This window comes from Coregonus lavaretus (assembly GCF_964263955.1).
Source record: "Coregonus lavaretus genome assembly, chromosome: 26".
NCBI classification, from domain to species: Eukaryota; Metazoa; Chordata; class Actinopteri; order Salmoniformes; family Salmonidae; genus Coregonus; species Coregonus lavaretus.
In genome coordinates, this window is record NC_140013.1 from 7,193,945 (window position 1) to 7,217,086 (window position 23,142).

General features: G+C 43.0%; 2 pseudogenes across 2 annotated transcripts in view; both read right to left on the bottom strand.

The window, feature by feature from the left end:
- Nucleotides 1–3,027: 3,027 nt before the first annotated feature.
- Nucleotides 3,028–23,142, bottom strand: part of LOC311101495 (potassium channel subfamily K member 13-like) — a 62,796-nt pseudogene continuing 42,681 nt past the window's right edge. Inside the window, exon 2 of the transcript in view lies at nt 3,028–3,724. The product of the transcript in view is annotated as a potassium channel subfamily K member 13-like (transcript). The remainder of the gene's footprint in view (nt 3,725–23,142) is intronic.
- Nucleotides 7,093–9,819, bottom strand: LOC311101229 (annotated as a pseudogene). The gene is made up of 4 exons: nt 9,815–9,819; nt 7,981–8,309; nt 7,564–7,620; nt 7,093–7,377 (listed from the first exon to the last, which is right to left on the bottom strand). The product of its transcript is annotated as an uncharacterized misc_RNA (transcript).

Here is a 23,142-nt window from a genome sequence, read left to right on the forward strand (position 1 = left end):
TAGATTTACATTAGAAGTGCCCATCCAAGAAGGCTCAGGTCATTGGCCACAGATAAAATGACGTCAAATCACGTTATATCTACCATAGCTTTGATTGGACTGATCATTTCAACATCATACTTTCAAAATCTTAGCTAGCAAGCTAGACAAGCAGTCCTCGTCATGAATCAAGTCGACAATCTACTGGCAAATCCTTTTCAATCCTTGAAGATAAATTATTGATAAAATGTATCGGTGCTCATCGGCCATTGGACATAAATATTACATAACAAGTTGGAAATCGCAAATTCAACAATGAGTGGTTTGGAAGGAATCAGTGGCTAACTAACTGCTAGCGTTGCAAAGCAATCACTAGCCTGCTATTCAGTGGAGTGGGTGTGTGGTCCAAGTCTGGGTTTAAGGGTCTCTTTTCCAAGCTTAAAAGGATGAACATTCACATGCAACACCATGGGCCAGAAAAGGTTGAATACATTGGCCATGCTGTCAATCCAGCATGACTTCTGCCGCGTTCAAAACAACTGGAAACTCGGAACTGGGAAATTTCAGACTTCAGTGAGTTCAAGACAACTGGGAACTCGGTAAAAAATGAGCTCCGACTGGGAAAATACATTTTTAACGGTCATCCAACTCGGGAACTCGGGTCTCTATCTAGAGCTCCGACCTGAAGATTACTGACGTCATTATTCAACCTTGTTTTTTTTCTGTGTTCCCAGCTGTCTTGAAAGTACCATAAATCCAGAGAATGCCAGACTGTGATGACAAAGTTTAATTTCATTTCATTTCATTTTTTAGTCATTTAGCAGACGCTCTTATCCAGAGCGACTTACAGTTAGTGAGTGCATACATTATTGTTTTTCATACCCCCTGTGGGAATCGAACCCACAACCCTGGCGTTGCAAACGCACATGCTCTATCAACTGAGCTACATCCCTGCCGGCCATTCCCTCCCCTACCCTGGACGACACTTAATGACAAAATGTGCCCACGAAGGACCGCCGTGCCACCTTCCTATTCAAGTGAGCACAACAAGGTGAGTCCAAAAATGTCTTGTATGCTGCTGCATAAATGATGTAATATGCCAGGGAGATATGTATACTGTAGCTAAGAAAGTAATACTAAGTGTATGTTGTGTAGTAAGCTGTTAGTAGCCCATGTGCCTCACCCTAATAATTTGGTCCCTTTCCCCCTCATAACTTAGCCTACTGTTCTGACTTGGTGGTGCACATGTATCCTATAGCCTATTTTAGAGAAATGTCATCATCGAATATTGTAAGAGCTTTCATTGTCTGCTTATATGCCCCGTTATTTATCCAACGGTTCTGACTTGTTGTACAGGGAGAATACTGTAAGAACGGCCCATGTTCTGAATTCTGTCGCTGTACACTTCCAAAGTGCTGAACAAATAGTTATATTGACTACGTCCATCTTAGCTTGCTCATTAATGTCTTAATCAAAATTATGGATTGCCTCTTATCCGCTCATCATTCCCTTATGCCATACTTTGTACATCTCAATTGTCAGTAGAAAGCACATTTGTTTAAGACAAGTCAGCCATATCAGTTATGTTTTTTAAAAAGGCAGTAAATGAGGCTGAATGAACAGTTTCTCTGCTAGACAAGGCTCCGCTGATAGCCAGGTGTAGCAGTGGTAAGGATTCACTCCATGGTGCTGAAAAGAAAGCTCTGCTTTTGGGACAGCTTTATGTAGGCCCTAACAGTTTGTGGGCACCGTTTGTCACCGTTATAGTGCAATTCATGTATTGTTTAGTGTTGTGTTGTGTAGTGGCTTTGCTGGCATGCATCCCAAAATGTTTTTGCTTTGTTAGCCCCACCAAGATTGACATGCTAAAATCTCCACTGCTTATGTCTTATTCAGGGGAGCTGGGTCCGCACTGGCTACCCCGTAATTCGCACACTGCCACGGTGGTGTAATGAGATGAGCTTCAACTTGGTCAATGTAATGCAGATCCTTATTGGCCCAGAGAAACGGGAAGAGAAATATCCGGTTTTGTAATTGGCTGGTTGTAAACTGATTCGCGCCAAATTGGATTTATCCATTGCAGAACTAAACAAATATGAATGAGTTTATAATTTTCTGTTGTATAAATCGTTTGCTGTATGCTATTATTGGTTTTGAATATGCTGATTTCAGATATGACTAATTGGTCAATATGTAAACCGTTGCAGTAGCCTAGTGTAGTAGTAGTAGTCTGACATGTAGATCTAGGTGATAAGGAAGACAACCCTCCAATACTTTGTAGATATTTACGATGTTGAGTATATTTTTCACCTCAGTACTAATGGCATCTAAAAGGAACCATGGCATGGGTCTATAATAACTGCTCCTTTGTGTACTTAAAAGTGGAGATGTATCAATAATTCGTAATTACATTTGTGTGTCATATGAAGGTGGTAACAATATTGCAATATTCAGTGAGACCTAACAATTTTCTGTATGTGGATCTTTATCTTAGTCATCGACATAACAGACCCTAGACCAGTTATTGAGAGGAAATGAGGAGGAAATGTCAAAGAAGAAATTTGCTGGAGTGTCTAGTCTTTTCTTTCTTTCATTTATTTGCAAACAAAAAAGTCAGGACAACATTTGGATCAGTAGAATATGCAGTCCACCCAAATAAAATCCACATGGTCTTATTAATGTGCTCCCTCTTGTGGAGACAACTTGCATCATGGAACCACAAACAAGTGCACATGTTAAACTCTAAGTACTGAACTACAACCATCATCACAATTTATGAGGAGGGTAAAACTGGTTTCACCATACGTTGATTACATTTAGGATACAGTACAACGTTTTTTTTTTACAGATGAAAAAAAGGTTCCAAGTACCTCAATTATAAAAAATGAAACCTTTAATTATCAGTGTTGTCTTTATGCAGGTAAACCATATCAGATATTTTGTAGCCAGTGTCCCTCCAGTCAGGATCTACTGTACCAGTCACGGTGGTCCAACATGTTCCGGGAAGCCTGTGCCCATGTGGCCCCATCTTTCCTGCCTTGGTAGTGCTCAAGTCCATGTTCCTGTGGCACAGGTTTCCACTGTGGCATCAGCACACAAGCATTTATCCACCAGGTTTAGCAAGAACATGGGAAACAGTGGGCATCGTAGAGGTCTGCCGTGGCACAGGCAGCTACGCAGATGGATCAGCTGACTCAGGATCCAGATCAGCCCCTGTTTATGATGACAAATAGGGCATTGAAGAGGGTGTAGATACAGCATACCTCCAGGAGCATGAGGAAGCAGTTAGCCACCTGCTAGCCTCCACTGGGGGCTCCTCGGTAGGACTCTTCCTGGCTGCTCACCATGTCCCGAAGCCCACCGTCTGAAGGCCATGAAGCAGAAGTACAGGGACTCGATGTATCTCCAGCCCTGCATGGCTGAGTAGATAGTGTACGCACCACACGCCAACACCAGGGCAGCAGCAGACAGCATGAGAGTGACAGAATACACAAAGGGCCTCCACCCCTCTTTCCCACCATCCATGTCTCTTTCCTCTCCTCCATCCTCGGGTTGGTTGCTGTTGCCCCCTAGCCTGATTTTGTTGTGTGTTCTCCTCCGGTGGCACCATCGCACAAGCCCAACATGGTGATGACCCTCTCCAGGAAGAGGTTGAAGAAGAGGATGGTGGCAGAGCAGCCCAGCAGGCCGTAGATTACCAGGAGGACTTTGCCCTCTGTGGTGGATGAGGTCGTCATCCCAAAACCTGTCAGAGAGGGAAACGGAAAGAGAGAGAGATAGACGGAGAGAGAGAATTTCATCTGTGAGAGAAATCACACTTCAGACATGATCTCTGTTATTTTATAAACTGGGTGGTTCGAGCCATGATTGCTGATTGGCTGACATATATATATTGTATACCACGGGTATGACAAAACATTTATTTTTACTGCTCTAATTACATTGGTAACCAGTTTATAATAGCAATAAGGCACCTCTGGGGTTTGTGATATAAGGCCAATATACCACGGCTAAGGGCTGTGTCCAGGCACTCCGCGTTGCGTCGTGTGTAAGGACAGCCCTTAGCCGTGGTATATTGGCCATATACCACAACTCCTCAGGCCTTATTGCTTAAATATGTCAGGTCATTTTGATAAGATTTTGAAACTTAATCTCAGAAATCACACTATTCCAATCATCCCTGTAAAGGCAATTGTTGGAGTCAGAGGTCAAAGAATGTCAGGGTTGTGTGATTGTATTTCGTCATCAAACATAATCAGTTCACATAACAATTCAATATTCACTGCATCCACAGCCTAAAAGTGCAAATGCTGTGTCAGTTTCTTTCGGTCAGCAAGTCAACCCCATCTCTTTCTTCTGGATAGTCATTCCCAAGCTATGCTGAAGCAGTTCCTCCTTTAGCAGATAATTTGGAGATCATTCATCCAAATTGAGTCTCTGTTAAACTGTTTTCCTAATAGATGCTTTGACACACACCTTGCAAGTAGAGTATATATCTACTGCTTTCCTATACATGCTTAGAAAAAAAGGTGCTATCTAGAACCAACAAGGGTTCTTCGGCTGTCCCCATAGAAGAACCCTTTTTGGTTCCAGGTAGAAATATTTTGGTTCCATGTAGAACCCTTTTGAGTTTCATGTAGAACCCTTTCCACAGAGGGTTCTCCTATGGGGACAGGCGAAGAACCCTTTTGTAAAAGAGTGTCGAGTAAGTAGACTGAGTCTTTGACAGCATCTGAGGTGTGTATGTCTACTCCCTGACTCTCCAGGATGCTGTCAGTGAATTTACTTTTTTATCAACACAGCTTATCTTTACCTCCATAATCACCTTTTATTGTCAGTTTATAACCCTCGCAAGCTCAAATTAGCTTCTTGTCCCTGAATTTATTCAAGGGATAGTGGCCCTATGCTTTCCCCCTACCCACAGTAGTGGTATGCCCTACTCTTATTTGTAATGGATCTAGAAAATAGGATACAGTATTTTCATTAGTCTCTAAAACAGCATGAAATTACATTTGACATGTAGGCTTATGCGTTCCTGTCTATGTTCTGTTTCAAACAATTTGTGTGAAACAAAAGATATGTGGTGCTCAAAACATTGTATTTTCGCTAGAGAGCATAGATCTGCTGTGCTAGAACTGTTTTAGAATAGTGTCACATTTCACTTCGAGACACTATTGGTCAGAGCTTTGTACATCATACAGGAAGAGGCTGTGTGGTCCACTTTAGAACGGTGTGATTAACTGGGAATGTGTCCAAGGAGTCAGACCATCTCTCACAACAAGCCTGGAAGGAAACATATGAAAGATGCCTTCTCTCTCATTTCTTGCAAAGTTCTCCACTAAATTGTTTCTGCCACAAGTTTTTTCCATTTCCATTCTTTAATCATTACAGTACCACTCGTGTACTATTTTTGGACCACTTCAGAATTCCGACAATTTCAAGCAATGTTTTGGCCCGGTGTGAACCGATTACTTTGATGTACAGTAATTTCATTGTGGTTTCTGAGGCTCCGCTAACATATCCTATCGCTTTCTTCAATCACCTAAAGATCAGTGATTACCTTATCGAAGAGAGGGAAGGAAGGATGCTTTTTTTTTTACCAAACCCTTCGAGACACCATCACATCAGTTCCTTCCATTATTTTCAGCATATTTTCAGGAACACTATAATTATAAGACTATAATTTGTTCGTAGTGTATGCAATTGTTTGCCCTATAACAGTTTTGTTTGATGGTTGTTTATGTAGAATTGAACTGAACCAAATCTTCTATGTCTTTCATACAGCAGTTCTGTTATCATGCAGGTGCCAGCATGGCTGTGGCCTCCCACCCAACCATGTAAAATAATCAGATTGTGCTGAAAGGGTTACACCTCGATTTAAACAGTTGTTCAGCCTTATCCATATAGGAGATATCTCTTTATCTCAACTAGGAGAGAGCATCAGCAAGACTCTTAAAACAAACAATAGAGAGGTAATGTCACGTCGCTTCGATACAGATTGTTTCCTGTCAATACATGCTTTGTGTGTTTGGTAACCTAAACAAAATACTTGATATACTAAGAAAATGTATATATATATATATATATATATATATATATATATATATATATATAAGTGCATTATAAGAAAAAAAGGTAAATGTTACAATTAATTAATTACCACCAAAATGCCTGAACTCCATTCATTATTTGTTTTTGCCAGTACAATATTTGATGTGCTATATCTCAGTCAATATCTGATGGATTAGAAAAATTCAAAGTTTGGAGTATGTTCATCCATTGTCCTGTTGCATTTTTATTAGAATCGTTTTTTATTAACCTTTTGAACAATTCTTATGACTGTTGCTATGTTGACACATGCTCCTCTGTCTTCTCTGACAAGTGTGCCTTGTAAAAAGCATACAGATTTCAGATAAAAAGCTAATAAATACTGACTGAAAATAGCTGTCCATCCAAGCTGACAGAGCTTGAGAGGATCTGCAGAGAAGAATGGGAGAAACTCCCCAAAGACAGGTGTGCCAAGCTTGTAGCGTCATACCCAAGATGACTCGAGGCTGTAATCGCTGCCAAAGGTGCTTCAACAAAGTACTGAGTAAATGGTCTGAATACTTATGTAAATGTAATATTTCAGTTTTTTGCAAAAAAATATAAAAACCTGTTTTTGCTTTGTTATTATGGGGTATTGTGTGTAGATTGATGAGGGGGAAAAAAACAATTTAATCCATTTTAGAATAAGGCTGTAACGTAACAAAATGGACCCCCCCCCCCCCCCCTCCCAACCACATTTTTTGATGTATGGTGAAGTCACACACCTACACACAAATGCTTGTTTAAAAAAGTAGCTTTATTTCCTGCCATTTCACAATATGGTGCAATCACTTCACAGACAGGTTTACGCCTACGATGTTAGTGTCACATTGAAAAAAATAGTTAACTTTCAGTGAAGAAATAGCATCAGTATGGAATAGCCATTATTAAGACAATAAAATTGCATTAACATTAAAGGAATGTTTATGATAATAACAGAAAACACCCAGACAAACATAATAAAATATGGCTTATCCTGAGATATGATTCATGAGAGACCATAAACTGTATTGCCTCAAAACATGGTTAAAAGTAATATTTTGAGCACCTGGAAAGGATGGAATGGAGAGGGGAGGAATGATCGAGGAGATCAGAGATTAATCTTATGGTGTCTGAGAAAGGTATTTTCACCCAGATGTAAGTGTTGCCCGGCACCAGTTCAGGGGAGCTGCAGTGGTTGGGTAATGTGACGTAGTGAGGGGAAGGCAGGGCGTTGACATGGCCACGCGAGGCCTGCACAGACATGGTGTTCAACATCACGATGGACCGCTCATTCATCTTCACAGACACACTCGACTGTCCCTAGCAGAACTGGACACACACACACTTTAGATCAGCGTTGTGAAGCTACTGTACATCAATGAGTCAAAGTGCTTCCCGAAATGATTCAAGTGCTTCCAACAAAAGTAGATTCAAGTGCTTCCCACTGTTCTTGCTAAAGGCGAAAGTATTGAGTCATATTTCCTTTCATCCTGTGCTTCAAACTGGAGGCTTCACTTCTGATGTGACACAGGACTTCCGTATTCAGATCCCCCAGTGGTAGAAGCCTGGGTCCTGAGGATAATGAACAATCTAATGGGCTAAGACAGAGACACCCCTTTTATCTTATGCATGTATACCATTTAGCTGATGCTTTTATCCAAAGCGACTTACAGTCATGCGTGCATACATTTAATATATGGGTGGTCCCAAGAATCGAACCCACTACCCTGGCGTTACAAGCGCCATGCTCTACCAACTGAGCTACAAAGGACCACTTGAACTACATATAGAATCTTCATATCACTCGTCTGGCCTGTAGGTAGGTCTTCAGGGACCTTTCAGAGATAAACAGACGCAACTCAAACTGTGACATAAATCATGGATTGATGAAAAATGGAAATCAAGTTCAGATTGTATCCTGTTCCCACTGACCTGGAATCATGTTCTTGTTGGTGGTGTGTGGTTCAGACCTTGGGTGCAGGACACCCGCGCAGCAAGACCACAGGGAGGCGTTGGGGTAGCGGTGCCCACAGCAGGTGAACCCTGACTGGGTAGGGTAGAGCAGGTCTAGCCCCGGGGCGGAGCAACAGGTCTGGTTGTTGCCAGCCTCCATCAGGACAGTCCCACAGCACTGGGCCTCCTCTGAGAGCCTGTCCTGAACCTGCAGGTTGTACAGTGTCCCTGCACAACACTTCATCTGGTCACTGCTGGGGTCGTAGGCCTTCCCTCCACAGCAGGACTTGTTCCCCCACCTGCTGTGTCTGTGCAGAGAAAGATATTTGATCTCCCAATACCAAAAGAGCCCATATTATCTCTCAGAATGTGATGCCTGTTGTGCTGTCATGTTGGGTGAGCTCAGAGATATATGTACTGGATTTTACCCATTCTATTTCAAGGAATATAGCACTCAAGGAAATGGAATCTGGAGAGTTCTAACTATAAGAATTATGAGTTTTAGCCAATTGATTACTTGACTCAACAGATTGAGCAATGAAGAGAGATGACCAGTGGAATGTATTCATGGATCCCAAGCCAAGCTGTAGGCTTAAGCTCTGTGGACTAATGGACTCACCAGGTTTTTTCCAAGCACCCTATTGGACAGCTGCCCAGCACAGCAGATGTTAATGTCTGGATTGTAAACTTGAGAGCCACAGCTAGCACCATTGTAGGGACCTGGTTAGAGATATGGGAAGGAGGGAGGACAGAGATAGTGATGGTGGGATTGATCAGATCAAGAATGATAAATCATCTGTCTAACCTGGCAGCATAATGTACATACTGTAAAATCAGCATACATACAATACAATGTGATGACTGCTGAACAAAACTGGTAATCTGTAATAAATATGGACTGCCCTTTCACCTACATATTTGGTGCATTATGGCCTTTTTGAGAAATGTTCAAGGAAAACCCCAACATTTGAGTAGAGATATAAAACAGCTGTTTAATGCTGGTTCCTCCCATGTGTGCTATGTGGGAAAGGGGGATACCTAGTCAGTTGCACAACTGAATGCATTCAAATGTGTCTTCCGCATTTATCCCAACCCTTCTGAATCAGAGAGCTGTGGGGGGCTGCCTTAATCGACGTCATTGGCGCCTGGGGAGCAGTATCTTATTTGGTGGCAGAGCACCTAATTTTCCACAAGAACTCGCACATGTGTCTCATTTAAGATTTGATATTTCATTTAAGAAAGCTTTCTGGAGTCTCATTGAATGCATTTCCAATGTCTCCCTCACATGTGTTTCTCTGTCTGTGTGTTTATAAAGAACACACAAAAGATGCACACCCAGTCTGAGAAAGTGGGAAAATACTTTCCACAGTACGTAATTACGAGGTTCATCATATGGTTGAAGGCCAAAAGCAGTCTGATCTGACATCACTGACCTTTTCCACAACACTTAGAATGGGGTTGGGTCCTGGTTAGGATCTGTGAGCCACAGCACAGCTGGTTGAGTGGGTCATAGGCCCTACACCCACAGCAATCTGACACCAGCTGGCTCACATTCAGAGTCAGCCGACCTGCATCGGTTGAATCACAGATAACACACAAAATATCAATTCAAACTTGGGAGATGCTGAGAAAAATAATGTTTTCAATCCATTTACCAGGTTTAAGTGAATAGATGCAGTGGGATACTGCTAGGAGACATGACTCTGTCACCTTCACAACAGGAAGCCTGGGTGAGGTTGAAGGCCCTGTTTCCACAGCAGGACAGCCCCGCCCCTTTATGCAGTACTTTTTCACAGCAAGTGTAATCTAGTACGTCATATTTCAGCCCGCCGCAGAAGTGATCTCTGGGAGACCTGAAAGGCAGAGGCTCATCTTCATGTCTAGAGGGCATTTTCTATATCTATGGGTAGCAGATACAGTGGTGTGAAAAAGTGTTTGCCCCCTTCCTGATTTCTTATTTGTTTGCATGTGTCACACTTAAATGTTTCAGATCAAACACATTTAAATATTAGTCAAAGATAACACATGTAAACACAAAATGCAGTTTTGAAATTAAGATTATTATTAAGGGAAAACAAAATCCAAACCCACATGGCCCTGTGTGAAAAAGTGATTGCCCCCTACAACCTAATAACTGGTTGGGCCACCCTTAGCAGCAACAACTGCAATCAAGCGTTTGCAATAACTTGCAATGAGTCTTTTAAAGCACTGTGGAGGAATTTTGGCCCACTCGTCTTAGCAGAATTGTTGTAATTCAGCCACATTGGAGGGTTTTCGAGCATGAACTGCCTTTTTAAGGTCATGCCACAGCATCTCAATAGGATTCAAGTCAGGACTTTGACTAGGCCACTCCAAAGTCTTCATTTTGTTTTTCTTCAGCCAATCAGAGGTGGACTTGCTGGTGTGTTTTGGATCATTGTCCTGCTGCAGAACCCAAGTTCGCTTCAGCTTGAGGTCACGAACTGATGGCCGGACATTCTCCTTCAGGATTTTTTGGTAGAAAGCAGAATTCATGGTTCCGTTTATCACAGCAAGTCTTCCAGGTCCTGAAGCAGCAAAACAGGCCCAGACCATCACACTACCACCACCATATTTTACTGTTGGTATGATGTTATTTTTCTGAAATGCGGTGTTACTTTTACGCCAGATGTAATGGGACACACACCTTCCAAAAAGTACAACTTTTGTCTTGTCAGTCCACAGAGTATTTTCCCAAAGGTCTTGGGGATCATCAAGATGTTTTCTGGCAAAAATGAGACGAGCCTTAATGTTATTTCTGCTCAGCGGTGGTTTTTGTCTTGGAACTCTGCCATGCAAGCCATTTTTGCCCAGTCTCTTTCTTATGGTGGAGTCATGAACATGGACCTTAACTGAGGCAAGTGAGGCCTGCAGCTCTTTGGATGTTGTTGTGGGGTCTTTTGTGATCTCTTGGATGAGTCGTCGCTGCGCTCTTGGGGTAATTTTGGTTGGCCGGCCACTCCTGGGAAGGTTCACCACTGTTCCATGTTTTCGCCATTTGTGGATAATGGCTCTCACTATGATTCACTTTAGAAATGGATTTATAACCTTTTCTAGACTGATGGATCTCAATTACTTTCTTTCTCATTTGTTCATACCGAGATCCAAAGAAATTCAGGATGTCTAGCTTTTGAGGATCTTTTGGTCTACTTCACTTTGTCAGGCAGGTCCTATTTAAGTGATTCCTTGATTGAGAACAGGTGTGGCAGTAATCAGGCCTGGGTGTGGCTAGAGGAATTGAACTCAGGTATGATAAACCACAGTCGAGTTGTGTTATAACAGGGGGGCAAACACTTTTTCACACAGGGCCATGTAGGTTTGGATTTTGTTTTCCCTTAATAATAACAACCTTCATTTCAAAACTGCATTTTGTGTTTACTTGTGTTATCTTTGACTAATATTTAAATGTGTTTGATGATCTGAAACATTTAAGTGTGACAAACATGCAAACAAATAAGAAATCAGGAAGGGGGCAAACACTTTTTCACACCACTGTATACTAGACATAGACATAGAGTGGAGTCATAATGCTCACACATACAGAGTCACATCATGATGACACATCTTAATTAAAGAAAGGTAGTAGGATGAATTTGCCCCTAAACACTGATCTAAGGTCAGTTTTACATATTCCCACTAAAGAGCTGGGCCCAAGGGTAGCTTCTACCCAGAGCACAGATAATAAGGGTACTTGCTATACTCACCTGCCGTAGAACTTCCCAGCACGGGCAGAGACTGGAATTCCAAAACGATTGACCTGCCCTGTGAAACATGGAACATCCCCACATCAAGACAGTGACCTGACTACGTATTCTGTGAAAAGCTCTATCTCAGGTCATGAGGAATGCTATTAATCTAAGCGTGATATCGTTCACTAAGAAAATAATCCTACTGTAAGTTGCTTTATAGTTCAAGCAAATTAAAGCAATGAATCATTTATTATTTTAAAATCGCATTTTACAACTGCCTATCAGTGACTGAAGTTGATGGGATAAAACGCATATAGATAATTCTATGATAAAATGCCTGAAAAACTGAGTAAGGTATACCTTACTCAATATATTGTCAGGAAACAATGGTACAGTGGGGAGAACAAGTATTTGATACACTGCCGATTTTGCAGGTTTTCCTACTTACAAAGCATGTCGAGGTCTGTAATTTTTATTATAGGTACACTTCAACTGTGAAAGACAGAATCTAAAACAAAAATCCAGAAAATCACATTGTATGATTTTTAAGTAATTAATTTGCATTTTATTGCATGACATAAGTATTTGATACATCAGAAAAGCAGAATTTAATATTTGGTACAGAAACCTTTGTTTGCAATTACAGAGATCATACGTTTCCTGTAGGTCTTGACCAGGTTTGCACACACTGCAGCAGGGATTTTGGCCCACTCCTCCATACAAACCTTCTCCAGATCCTTCAGGTTTTGGGGCTGTCGCTGGGCAATACGGACTTTCAGCTCCCTCCAAAGATTTTCTATTGGGTTCAGGTCTGGAGACTGGCTAGGCCACTCCAGGACCTTGAGATGCTTCTTACGGAGCCACTCCTTAGTTGCCCTGGCTGTGTGTTTCGGGTCGTTGTCATGCTGGAAGACCCAGCCACGACCCATCTTCAACGCTCTTACTGAGGGAAGGAGGTTGTTGGCCAAGATCTCGCGATACATGGCCCCATCCATCCTCCCCTCAATACGATGCAGCCGTCCTGTCCCCTTTGCAGAAAAGCATCCCCAAAGAATAATGCTTCACGGTTTGGAGGGTGTTCTTGGGGTTGTACTCATCCTTCTTCTGCCTCCAAACACGGCGAGTGGAGTTTAGACCAAAAAGCTCAATTTTTGTCTCATCAGACCACATGACCTTCTCCCATTCCTCCTCTGGATCATCCAGATGGTCGTTGGCAAACTTCAGACGGGCCTGGACATGCGCTGGCTTGAGCAGGGGGACCTTGCGTGCGCTGCAGGATTTTAATCTATGACGGCGTAGTGTGTTACTAATGGTTTTCTTTGAGACTGTGGTCACAGCTCTCTTCAGGTCATTGACCAGGTCCTGCCGTGTAGTTCTGGGCTGATCCCTCACCTTCCTCATGATCATTGATGCCCCACAAGGTGAGATCTTGCATGGAGCCCCAGTCCGAGGGTGATTGACCGTCATCTTGAACTTCTTCCATTTTCTAATAATTGCGCCAACAGTTGTTGCCTTCTCACCAAGCTGCTTGCCTATTGTTCTGTAGCCCATCCCAGCCTTGTGCAGGTCTACAATTGTATCCCTGATGTCCTTACACAGCTCTCTGGTCTTGGCCATTGTGGAGAGGTTGGAGTCTGTTTGATTGAGTGTGTGGACAGGTGTCTTTTATACAGGTAACGAGTTCAAACAGGTGCAGTTAATACAGGTAATGAGTGGAAAACAGGAGGGCTTCTTAAAGAAAAACTAACAGGTCTGTGAGAGCCGGAATTCTTACTGGTTGGTAGGTGATCAAATACTTATGTCATGCAATAAAATGCAAATTAATTACTTAAAAATCAAACAATGTGATTTTCTGGATTTTTGTTTGATAACAATTACAGACCTGTACAAGCTTTGTAAGTAGGAAAACCTGCAAAATCGGCAGTGTATCAAATACTTGTTCTCCCCACTGTATATCTATGGTTAGCGGTCCCTAAAGTTCTCTGCAGCTCAATAGAAGTTATTTGAATTCAAAATTCTTTTTGGGCTTAATATCCCCAAAGCTCTATAAACCACACAGTAGTATGCCAGAGAAGGCTATACTGTTTAGAGCAGTGGTTCCCAACCAGGGGTACTAGGACCCCTGGGGGTATTTGGCCAATCCACAGGTGGTACTTGAGAAGACTCAGGAGACCATAGGACTACTGGTAAAATGCACATGAGGGGGTACTTCAGGGGTACTCCGGGCAGAGCAAAATTCAGTTGGTGGTACAATAACTGAAAAGGTTTGGGAACCACTGGTTTAGAGCTGGGTTTCTTAAATTATGGTTTGGGACCCAAAGTGGGCCCTGAGCATGTGAGTGGTGGGTCGAGAGTTATGAGTAAACATTTATAATCACACACTATTTCTTCTTAATTTGGGTCGTTCGAGAAAAGTACATTTCTCATTTGGGTCTTGAGTGGTGGTTCGTCGCTCCAGTGCCTTGCCGTTCACCTTTGCACCCTTGGGCCAGACTGCACTCAATCATTGGACCTACTGAAGAGATGAGTCTTCAGTAAAGAAGAGCCATTGGGCTAACACTGACAACGGTGTAAAGATCCCTGATCGAAAGTGTTCTCACTTTTAACATCCCCTTCTAGTAATGGGAACCTCTCAGTTATGAACAAGCCAGCAAAACAATCTGCAGTAAACAGTCTCAACTCCAAGAACTGTACACACATAACATCACAAGGAAAGCACTCCAGGTCTTCATTGACAACACCAACCCACTGCACGCATCCTTCCAAATGCCGCCGTCCGGTCAGCAGTAATTAATTTGTAAATCTGCAGGTGCCGGAACAAAATGTGAGCATGAGAGGGGGTGACCTGGGGGGTGGGGGACATTTTTAGGAGGAAAAAATGCAACTTTATGATAGAGCATTGCGTGCATATCATCACATTTGCAAAGAGGCATAGAGTAGTCATAGAGCAGAGCCGCTAACAGAAGTTGCACACATGGGGAACATTTTTAGTAGCTTAGTTTCTGGGAAAATATGTGGCCTTTTATAAATGCATTTCATGCAATTCTACGTAATTTAACCTGACTAGAGACTTAAGCAGAATATTTTTTTTTTATACAGCACACATCGGAAATGACAGGCTACTTTGACACTGACAAATCAACCTGGTGTCAGAGCATATTGGATTATTCTGTACATAAATCCAAGACACTCCATTTAGTATGATATGTTACTATGTATGGTATGTATTAATTTGTGGATGTCTATCACCCATTTCGTATGACATGTATGGAATTACAATTCGAATTTGCAAAACATACAATATAATATTAAGAATTTGCTAAACATACTGTATGTTGCGAATTTGTAAAATGTGTGATATGTTACGAATTCTAGCTAGGTGGCTAATGTTAGCTACCTGGCTAACGTTAGCTAGGTTAGGGGTTAGGGTTAGGGTTAAGGTTAGGGTTAAGTTTAAGAGTTAGTTTAAAGGGTTAAGGTTAGGATTAGAGGATGGTTTGGATAAAGTGTTAAGGTTAGGCTTAGGGGAAGGGTTAGCTAAAAGGGTTAAGGTTAGGGTTACGGGAAGGGTTAGCTAACATGCTAAGTAGTTGCAAAGTAGCTAAAAAGTAATAAGTAGTTGAAAAGTTGCTAATTAGCTAAAATGCTAAAGGTGTCCCTGATGAGATTTGAACTCGCATCCTTTGGGTTGCTAGACTTTCGTTTTATACAACCACTCATACTTGTCATGGATAGTTCACTTTTATTCTATATCACTCAAATATCCAATTAATGGTGACCAATATTGAGAGATACAGTGCCTTCAGAAAGTCATCATACCCCTTGACTTTTTCACATTTTTGTTGTGTTACAGCCTGAATTTAAAATTGATTAAATTGAGATTTTGTGTCACTGGCCTACACAAAATACCCCATAATGGCAAAGTGAAAATATAGTTTTAGAAATGTTTACAATTTGAAATGCTGAAATGTCTTGAGTTAATAAGTATTCAACCCCTTTGTTATGGCAAGCCTAAATAAGTTGAGGAGTAAAATTTGCTTAACAAGTCACATACAGTGGGGAAAAAAATTATTTAGTCAGCCACCAATTGTGCAAGTTCTCCCACTTAAAAAGATGAGAGAGGCCTGTAATTTTCATCATAGGTACATGTCAACTATGACAGATAAATTGAGTCCAGAAAATCACATTGTAGGATTTTTTATGAATTTATTTGCAAATTATGGTGGAATATAAGTATTTGGTCACCTACAAACAAGCAAGATTTCTGGCTCTCACAGACCTGTAACTTCTTCTTTAAGAGGCTCCTCTGTCCTCCACTCGTTATCTGTATTAATGGCACCTGTTTGAACTTGTTATCAGTATAAAAGACACCTGTCCACAACCTCAAACAGTCACACTCCAAACTCCACTATGGCCAAGACCAAAGAGCTGTCAAAGGACACCAGAAACACAATTGTAGACCTGCACCAGGCTGGGAAGACTGAATCTGCAATAGGTAAGCAGCTTGGTTTGAAGAAATCAACTGTGGGAGCAATTATTAGGAAATGGAAGACATACAAGACCACTGATAATCTCCCTCGATCTGGGGCTCCACGCAAGATCTCACCCCGTGGGGTCAAAATGATCACAAGAACGGTGAGCAAAAATCCCAGAACGACACAGGGGGACCTAGTGAATGACCTGCAGAGAGCTGGGACCAAAGTAACAAAGCCTACCATCAGTAACACAATACGCCGCCAGGGACTCAAATCCTGCAGTGCCAGACGTGTCCCCCTGCTTAAGCCAGTACATGTCCAGGCCCGTCTGAAGTTTGCTAGAGTGCATTTGGATTATCCAGAAGAGGATTGGGAGAATGTCATATGGTCAGATGAAACCAAAATATAACTTTTTGGTAAAAACTCAACTCGTCGTGTTTGGAGGACAAAGAATGCTGAGTTGCATCCAAAGAACACCATACCTACTGTGACGCATGGGGGTGGAAACATCATGCTTTGGGGCTGTTTTTCTGCAAAGGGACCAGGACGACTGATCCGTGTAAAGGAAAGAATGAATGGGGCCATGTATCGTGAGATTTTGAGTGAAAACCTCCTTCCATCAGCAAGGGCATTGAAGATGAAACGTGGCTGGGTCTTTTAGCATGACAATGATCCCAAACACACCGCCCGGGCAACGAAGGAGTGGCTTCGTAAGAAGCATTTCAAGGTCCTGGAGTGGCCTAGCCAGTCTCCAGATCTCAACCCCATAGAAAATCTTTGGAGGGAGTTGAAAGTCCGTGTTGCCAAGCGACAGCCCCAAAACATCACTGCTCTAGAGGAGATCTGCATGGAGGAATGGGCCAAAATACCAGCAACAGTGTGTGAAAACCTTTTGAAGACTTACAGAAAATGTTTGACCTGTGTCATTGCCAACAAAGGGTATATAACAAAGTATTGAGAAACTTTTGTTATTGACCAAATACTTATTTTCCACCATAATTTGCAAATTAATTCATTAAAAATCCTATAATGTGATTCTCTGGAGAAAAAAAATCTCATTTTGTCTGTCATATTTGACGTGTACCTATGATGAAAATTACAGGCCTCTCTCATCTTTTTAAGTGGGAGAACTTGCACAATTGGTGGCTGACTAAATACTTTTTTTCCCCACTGTATATTTGTAAACAGCTGGTGCACGAAATCTAATATTAAGGAAGTCTCAAGGTTTTGCTCGCCTGAGGTAGAGTATCTCATGATAAGCTGTAGACCACACTATTTACAAAGAGTTTTCATCTATATTTTTCGTAGCTGGCACTAAGGCCACACTTAATGAGCTGTATAAGGCCTTAAGCAAAGAGGAAAACGCTCATCCAGAGGCGGCGCTCCTAGTGGCCGGGGACTTTAATGCAGGGAAACTTAAATCCGTTTTACCTAATTCCTACCAACATGTTAAATGTGCAACCAGAGGAAAAAAAACCTCTAGAACACCTTTACTCCACACACAGAGACGCGTACAAAGCTCTCCCTTGCCCTTATGGGGGGAAAAATTACAAGATGATGTTTAATACTGTTTTATGCAATAGAATACGGTTCTTAAACTCTCTCTTCTGTGTCTGTGTAAACTGAGAGGAGCCTCTGAAGCTGGGCCTGGTTAATTGATTTAGGGAAGGCTAGGTGATAAAACCAACAGCCACATTCCATTTCATGATTAATGGTGTGTGAGAGGGAGATGTCTCTGGTCTGACTGAGACTGAATTGGTGTTTGTGTAATGTAAGGTACCAGGGAGAGATGGCTCGGGTATGGATAATGTTGATAAGAACCTTGTCTTGGGGGCCAAACCCTGGTTTCCATACAATGAGAACAGTCTTCACCGCAGATACTGTCTGCTGTGAATTATTCATTTATTTCATACAAATCCTAACCTTTTGACTCATTCCACACATGTAGACTGAGAGGGTGTATCTTTTACTATAAAATATATTTGAATTGTCTGTATGTCAGAGCTCTCAACCCAAAAGTCAAGAGTGTTGGGTTGACCAGCCTCGTTATTGCAGAGCACTCACATCATTCACTTGTGTGTGTGTGTATGGTGTGACCTGCTTTCCTTATTAATACGTTTTATAATATCCTGATTGGTGGTTGACCTTGTCTCTCCTCATTGTTGATTAGAATTTCCACGACACCCTCCATTTGACAAATCTGACCATAATTATATCCTCCTGATTCCTGCTTACAAGCAAAAACTAAAGCAGGAAGCACCAGTGACACGGTCAATAAAGAAGAGGTCATATGACACAGATGCTAAGCTACAGGACTGTTTTGCTAGCACAGACTGGAATATTTTCCGGGATTCTTCCGATGGCATTGAGGAGTACACCACATCAGTCACTGGCTTCATCACTAAGTGCATCGATGACGTCGTCCCCACAGTGACCGTATGTACGTACCCCAACCAGAAGCCATGGATTACAGGCAACATCCACACTGAGCTAAAGGGTAGAGCTGCCGCTTTCAAGGAGCGGGACTCTAACCCGGACGCTTATAAGAAATCCCTCTATGCCCTTCGACAAACCATCAAACAGGCAAGCGCCAATACAGGACTAAGATTGAATCGTACTACACCGGCTCCGACGCTTGTCGGATGAAGCACAGCCACGAGCTGCCCAGTGACACGAGCCTACCAGATGAGCTAAATTACTTCTATGCTCGCTTCGAGGCAAGCAACACTGAAGCATGCATGAGAGCATCAGCTGTTCTGGACGACTGTGTGATCACGCTCTCCATAGCCGATGTGAGTAAGACCTTTTAAACAGGTCAACATTCACAAAGCCGCAGTGCCAGACGGATTACCAGGACGTGTACTCCGAGCATGCGCTGATCAACTTGCAAGTGTCTTCACTGACATTTTCAACCTGTCCCTGAATGAGTCTATAATACCAACATGTTTCAAGCAGACCACCATCGTCCCTGTGCCCAAGAACACTAAGGTAACCTGCCTAAATGACTATAGACCCGTAGCACTCACATCTGTAGCCATGAGGTGCTTTCAAAGGCTGGTCATGGCTCACATCAACACCATTATCCCAGAAACCCTAGACCCACTCCAATTTGCATACCGCCTGAACAGATCCACAGATGATGCAATCTCTATTGCACTCCATACTGCCCTTTCCCACCTGGACAAAAGGAACACCTACGTGAGAATGCTATTCATTGACTACAGTTCAGCGTTCAACACTATATTGCCCTCAAAGCTCATCACTAAGTTAAGGATCCTGTGACTAAACACCTCCCTCTGTAACTGGATCCTGGACATTTCCTGACGGGCCAACCCCAGGTGGTAAGGGTAGGTAACAACACATCTGCCATGCTGATCCTCAAAACGGGGGCCTCTCATGGGTGCGTGCTCAGTCCCCTCCAGTACACCCTGTTCACCTATGACTGCATGGCCAGGCACGACTCCATAACCATCATTAAGTTTACAACAGTGGTAGGCCTGATCACCGACAACGATGAGACAGGTTATAAGGAGGAGGTCAGAGACCTGGCCGTGTGGTGCCAGGATCTCTCTCTCTCTCTCTCTCTCTCTCTCTCCTCTCTCTCTCTCTCTCTCTCTCTCTCTCTCTCTCTCTCTCTCTCTCTCTCTCTCTCTCTCTCTCTCTCTCTCTCTCTCTCTCTCTCTCTCTCTCTCTCTCTCTCTCTCTCTCTCTCTCTCTCTCTCTCTCTCTCTCTCTCTCTCTCTCTCTCTCTCTCTCTCTCTCTCTCTCTCTCTCTCTCTCTCTCTCTCTCTCTCTCTCTCTCTCTCTCTCTCTCTCTCTCTCTCTCTCTCTCTCTCTCGTATGTATGCACGTCCCAGGGTGATGACATCACAATGCCCCGGCTGTGTCTGAGGTCATGGGGGCTGAGGTAGTCTCTGGCTGATGACCTCATATGGGGGTGGGGAGGGAGGCTAGATGGAAAATGAGGGTGTTATTGATGAGGGGAGGCCCAAGGGTGGCTCAGAAGGGAAGGGGGTGTGTTTGTGTGTGTCGGCGGGTGTCTCAAAAGCACAGAGGAGGGGAAGGGGTTGTAGGGAGGTGAGCTAATTGTTTGGCCGAAGGAATGGTCTGCTATTTCAGCCCAGCTGGAGGAGGGTGCTGAGCGGACAGGTGTGTGTGTGTGTGTGTGTGTGTTTGTGACTGGTGGTGTGTGTGTGTCTCTGAGCTTGTGTAGGCGGTGTTGCAGATTACATAGCAGAAAAGGATCCCTGGTTGTCCATGTTCAGCCAAACAGGGGTTACAACCATTACACCCAGAGTCAGTCTGACATTAGTTGCCATGGAGCGTTGCTATCTGCTGCTCATTGGACCAGACCCAAAATTCTGAGATCCGACCTGGGACCCGAGCGGGTCCGGGTCCTAAATTCTGACTTTTGTCTCGGATCTGGGTCGGGTCTGATATACAGTGCATTCGGAAAGCAATCAGACCCCTTTACTTTTTTCATATTTTTTTTTACGTTACAGCCTTATTCTAAAATTGATTCAATTGTTTTTTCCCCTCATCAATGTACACACGATACCCCATAATGACAAAGCAAAAACTGGTTTTTAGAAATTTTAACAAATGTATTTAAAATAGAAAAAACTTAAATATTACATTTACATGCAGTGCTAGTCAAAAGTTTGGACACACCTACACATTCAAGGGTTTTTCTTTGTTTTTGCCATTTTCTATATTGTAGAATGGTGGTGAGGGCATCGAAACTATGGGGTGGCACATATGGAATCATGTAGTGGGCAAAAGAGTGTTAAACAAATCGAAATATATGTTGTGTTTTAGATTCTTCAAAGTAGCCTTGATGACAGCTTTGCACACTCTTGGCATTCTCTCAACCAGCTTCACCTGTAATGCTTTTCCAACAGTCTTGAAGGAGTTCCCTCATACGCTGAGCAGTTGTTGACTGCTTTTCCTTCACTCTGCGGTCCAACTCATCCCAAACCATCTCAATTGGGTTGAGGTCTGTTGATTGTGGAGGCCATGTCATCTCCTCCCGAGTGGCACAGTGGTCTAAGGCACTGCAACGCAGTGCTAGCTGTGCCACTAGAGATCCTGGTCAAATCCAGGCTCTGTCGTAGCTGGCCGCGACCGGGAGACCCATGGGGCGGCGCACAATTGGCCCAGTGTCGTCCAGGGTATGGGGAGGGAATGGCCGGCAGGGATGTAGCTCAGTTGGTAGAGCATGGCGTTTGCAACACCAGGGTTGTGGGTTCAATTCCCACAGGGGGCCAGTGTAAAAAATAATGTATGCACTCACTAACTGTAAGTCGCTCTGGATAAGAGCGTCTGCTAAATGACTAAAATGTAAATGTAAATGTAATAACAACCTCTCCCTCAACGTGATCAAGACAAAGGAGATGTTTGTGGACTACAGGAAAAGGAGGACCGAGCACGCCCACATTCTCATCGACGGGGCTGTAGTGGAGCAGGTTGAGAGCTTCAAGTTCCTTGGTGTCCACATCACCAACAAACTATCATGGTCCAAACACACCAAGACAGTCGTGAAGAGGGCACAACAAAGCCAATTCCCCCTCAGGAGACTGAAAAGATTTGGCATGGGTCCTCAGATCCTCAAAAAGTTATACAGCTGCACCATCAAGAGCATCCTGACTGGTTGCATCACTGCCTGGTATGGCAACAACTCAGCCTCCGACCGTAAGGCACTACAGAGGGTAGTGCGTATGGCCCAGTACATCGCTGGGGCCATCCAGAACCTCTATACCAGGCGGTGTCAGGGGAAGGCCCAAAAAATGTCAATGACTCCAGCCACCCTAGTCATAGACTGTTCTCTCTGCTACCACATGGCAAGCGGTACCGGAGGGCCAAGTCTAGGTCCATAAGACTCCTGAACAGCTAATCAAATGGCTAACCGGACTATTTGCATTGCCCCCCCCGCGCTATTTTACGCTGCTGCTATGCTCTGTTTATTATCTATGCATAGCCACTCTAACTCTACTTACGTGCACATATTACCTCAGTTACCTCGACTAACCTGTGCCCCCGCACATTGACTCTGTACTGTTACCCCCTGTATATAGCCTCGCTACTGTTATTTTACTGCTGCTCTTTAATTATTTTGTATTTTTATTTTTTACTTAACACTTATTTTTCTTAACTGCATTGTTGGTTAAGGGCTTGTAAGTAAGCATTTCACTGTTGTATTCGGCGCATGTGACAAATAAAATTTGATGTGATTTTGATGTCAAAATGGAAGTGCGTCACTGAGGTGCATTCCTGGTGTCACACCCTGGCTCTGGGGACTCTTTAATGTTGAGCCAGGGTGTTAGTTCCTATGTTTAGTTGTTCCTTGTTTTCTGTCTAGATCGTTTATATCTATGTTGGCCAGGGTGGTTCCCGATCAGAGGCAGCTGTTGCTCGTTGTCTCTGATTGGGACCATACTTAGGCAGCCTGTTTTGCACAGTTGATTGTGGGATCTTGTTCTGTATAGGTTTGTGTTGGTGAACCTTTAGACTTCACGTATCGTTTTGTTGTCGGTGTAAAGTACTCATTAAAAGATGTACGCCTATCACGCTGCGCCTTGGTCTGCCTCTAATAACGATCGTGACACCTGGAAATGCGTCATTGAGGTGCATTCCATTGAGCCTCCACAGCCCACAGAATTCTCTCATGTCTGGGCACTGGAATTGTTTTATTTTTATCCCACTCACGTCATCTCTCAGACAGAAACATAGAAAGGAAATACTTTCCACAGTTTGATATAGTAAATGCACGAACGAACGCACACACAAACTTCAAGACATCAACACTTAAGACACGGCGGCTGGATACAGTCTGCTGTAGATAAAGTGATCTAATCGTTAGCCCTTAAGCACTATGAATTGTGCTTGTAGACAGTGAGAATCCCATGTGTTTAGGGATAAAATACCTGGCTAAGTTCAACTACAGATGTAGGATCTTAATT